The sequence below is a fragment of the Sinocyclocheilus rhinocerous genome, unplaced genomic scaffold (assembly GCF_001515625.1).
Source record: "Sinocyclocheilus rhinocerous isolate Xijiao unplaced genomic scaffold, SAMN03320098_v1.1 scaffold487, whole genome shotgun sequence".
Classification (NCBI taxonomy): Eukaryota; Metazoa; Chordata; class Actinopteri; order Cypriniformes; family Cyprinidae; genus Sinocyclocheilus; species Sinocyclocheilus rhinocerous.
The window spans coordinates 257,688-261,764 of NW_015662061.1; positions in this window are offsets into that span (position 1 = coordinate 257,688).

Consider the following 4,077-nt stretch of genomic DNA (forward strand, 5'->3'; position numbering starts at 1 on the left):
ACCAAGATGTAAATTAGTTTGTTTCTTCATTGGAACAGAATTGGAGAAATTTAGCATTACATCACTTGCCCACCAAAGCTGTTTGGACTCTAATTCTGACGGCACCCATTCACTGCAGAGGTGAGCACTCCTTTGGTGAGCAAGTGATGTAATGCTACATTTCTCCAAATCTGTTCCCAAGAAGACACAAATCTACATCTTGGATGGCCTGAGGATGAGTAAAGTTTCAGGAAATTGTTATTTTTGGGTGAACTTTTCCTTTAAAAGTCCTTGCACATCCATGTAGTTTGACCCCCAGGGATTTCGAAAGCATATTTTCTAAGTGCTAAGCTACGCACCTTCGCTTTAGGAAACTCTTTATTATGCACAAAGCAACCCACGCTCTTTCCTATAGCACATCCTGGCCCGTGTGTTGGCTGAGAAAGGGATGAGACAGGGATAGAGGCCACTCTGATTTAGACTCTGTTGAAAATATTCCCTGAGCCTCCAGTAACACAAGCCGATCTGCTCTGAATGTCTAATTAGACAATGAGAGGTTTAAGACTGCTGCAATTATACTCCACACACAAACTCTTTCTCTCCTCATCTCTGATCTCTACTTTTAACTTTTCTTAATCTGTCTATAGCCTCTTTTTTCTGTTTCAAACCATTAACCCTAAGTCTCAAGTCAGAAACAGTTTATATAAATGCAAATGCTGAAACAGTATGAATTTCTTTCTTCTGTGGAACAGAAAGGATATGTTGAAGAATGATTTTAATCATACAATGAAAGTCAATGAAGAAAATCATACATGTTTGGAATGACACAAGGGTAGGTAAAGGATGGCAGTATTTTTATTTTTGGGCAAACTATCACTTTAAAATGCTTATGCTTTTCTAATGTGGTGGTGATTGAGTTTTCTTCAAATGACTGCCAATAATTCAAGGTGTGTTATTTTAAGTAGCTTGTATAACCTGTTAAAGAGTTTAACTAATTGGCTCAGCAAAATAAAACTGACAGTATAAGAAGAAAGTTACACCATAGCACTTTACAATAAGGTTCAACACTCCTAGCAATAGCTTAGCAACACCTTGGCAACACACCCAGAACACTCAAGCAATGTCATAGCAACACCATAGAAACCACTCTGACCACTCCTAGCAATGACATAGCAACACCCTAGAAACCACCCTGAACACTTCTAGCAATGGCATAGCAACACCCTAGAAACCACCCTGCACACTCCTAGCAATGGCATAGCAACACCATAGAAACCACCCTAAACACTCCTAGCAATGGGATAGCCACACCCTGGCAACCACCCAGGACCCTCATGCAATGGCATAGCAACACCATAGAAACCCCCCAGAACACTCTAGCAACAGCATAGCGACACCCTGGCAACCACCCATAACACTCCAGCAATGGCATAGCAACACCCTAGAAACCACCTTGCACACTCCTAGCAATGGCATAGCAACACCATAGAAACCACCCTAAACACTCCTAGCCATGGCATAGCAACACCATAGAAACCACTCTAAACACTCCTAGCCATGGCATAGCAACACCATAGAAACCACCCTAAACACTCCTAGCAATGGCATAGCCACACCCTAGAAACCACCCTAAACACTCCTAACAATGGGATAGCCACACCCTGGTAACCACCCAGGACCCTCATGCAATGGCATAGCAACACCATAGAAACCACCCATAACACTCCTAGCAATGGCATAGCAACACCCTGGCAACCACCCATAACACTCCTAGCAATGGCATAGCAACACCCTGGCAACCACCCGTAACACGTCAGCATTGTTCCTAAGAGATTTGCACAGGCAAGCATCAACTTTTTCTCCAGAGAATGGGAGGATCTAGTCTATTCTTGTCTGTTCTCCTTGTATCCTCATCTGGCCTCTTACATCCATACAGCCTCATATAAATGCCCAATTTTTGCAAATCCACCTGTCCTTGAAAGCCTCCAACATCCTCTGCGCTAGATTAGCCAAACATACACAAGATAACCCACCCAGACACAAAACGGAGCTAAAACCACACCGGCGCAGGTTCCTCCAGACCTCTGCCAGACCTCACCCATGCGTTTGGCCCACATAATCAGTTCACCAGCTCAACAGATCCACACACACCCTCTCATAAGGTCAGGAAGAGACAGATTAGTGTGAGCGCTCCTTATAATATAGGTTAGCAGAATTATACTCAGCGAGACCTTTTCACCCCTGCAGCGGCGTAACCCAGTTTGCACATTCAGAGCTGCTCTCTTTCTCTGCAGTTGAGCGTAATCCTCTGATTACACTTATGATCTGTAAAGAGGATAATGGGCTAAGATTTTGGCTCCTTGGCTCCTCCAGCTAAAGAGTGAGTCATGATGTATTAGACGTTTAGTGATAATATTACTTTCACATGACAGTTTATTAGAGATCTGAGACACAGAGAGACTTCAAATATTTATGTTATAGTGAGTGTTTGCATCGTAAAAGTGTGGCAAAATATCTAGGAGAAACATCAGGTCTAATTGCATGTTTCATAAATACAGCTGAGTTTTTAGTTTCAGATTTAATTTATGAAACCCTTTAACTAGGTTATCACTGATATGAGAGTTCCAGCAAAAGAGCTTCCAGATATTTTCCGAGTTAAATATGAAGAGGGCAAGCAACAGATTCATGAGTTAATTCAAATTTCACAAAATGCTTAAGGACACACTTATAATGTAAGTTAGACATTGAAGTGAGTTGATGTTTTTGTCACTCATCTGAGGAAGATGTCATTCACTTGTTTTGGAAATGTACTCACACAGAGAAATATCCATATTTCTATTCCAAAGATAACATCCAACACAAATCTACGAACATATTCAGGTGAGGTAACCGGTTACTGCTAACTAGCGAAACACTCCATTAATGTTGTTTAAATAGTTTGACCACTGCAGTTCAGTTGGTGACAGTTCAATAGGAAATCAGTTGAAAGCATGCAGTCATCTCATACCACTGAAGTGAATGTTACATTTATCAGTATATATTGTAATAAATATTTGAGAAATCATTGTATCTGATTGTACTAGTCTATACAGAGTGATAGTCAATGTAAAAAGAGCAAATGAGAGAAGCAGATGAACACAAACAGCATAACAACATAAAGTTAAAAAGGGTAAACTTTATCATTCAGCTGAACTGTGCACGTATGTTTTAAACACTTCGGCTCCCTTATATGTTCTTACTCTGCCCATGTATTAAATGTGCGTCCTTGAAAGGACGCAGTTTTCTAGTGTAAATTAACTTCTCAGGTAATATCAATGGCATGACCTATTTCAGATGCGGCCGACATTACAACAACAATGGTTACAACTTACATACAATTGTTTGATCAAAATTATTGCTAGGGATAATTTTAGTAGTCGCTGGATATTGGTAGGGAAATGTCCCTAGCGTCCCTACTAATTCTACACCCTTGTATCAATATGTCTAATCATGTTCTTGATTCAAATAAAGACCAATCTCAATTTAATATGCCAAAAAAGAAAAAAAAGTCAAAAGGAGACTTTGAAATAGCCAAATGTAAAATTACTAAAATATAGGGATGTAACGATTCACTCAACTCACGATTCGATTCACGGTTTTGATTTCACGATTCAATTCACGATTTTTTTTAACAAAATGAGATTTAAGACAAATTATAAATTAAATGTTTTCTTTTATTATTGCTTGGACAAAATACTGTACATTTCTTTGTGAAATTGAAATATAACACTATAATAATATACTAATATAGCACTTGTAAATTATTGCTCTTTTGTTGGTTTTGATTGCTTCTATTGTCCTCATTTGTTAGTCGCTTTGGATAAAAGCCTTTGCTAAATACCAAAATTTAAATATAATGTAAATGTAAATAACAAAACTAAATTGAAATTTTAAAACAAGCCCCAAATCAAATAAATAAGTAACACAAATAAAATAAATCTCTTTAAAAAAATAAGGCTTTGTCTGTGCTCTTTCCATTTAAAATTAGAGGCAACCACTGCATTTTAATCATGATCCAAACAAAGATGCTGCATACATGCAACATGAGCAATTTTTAAT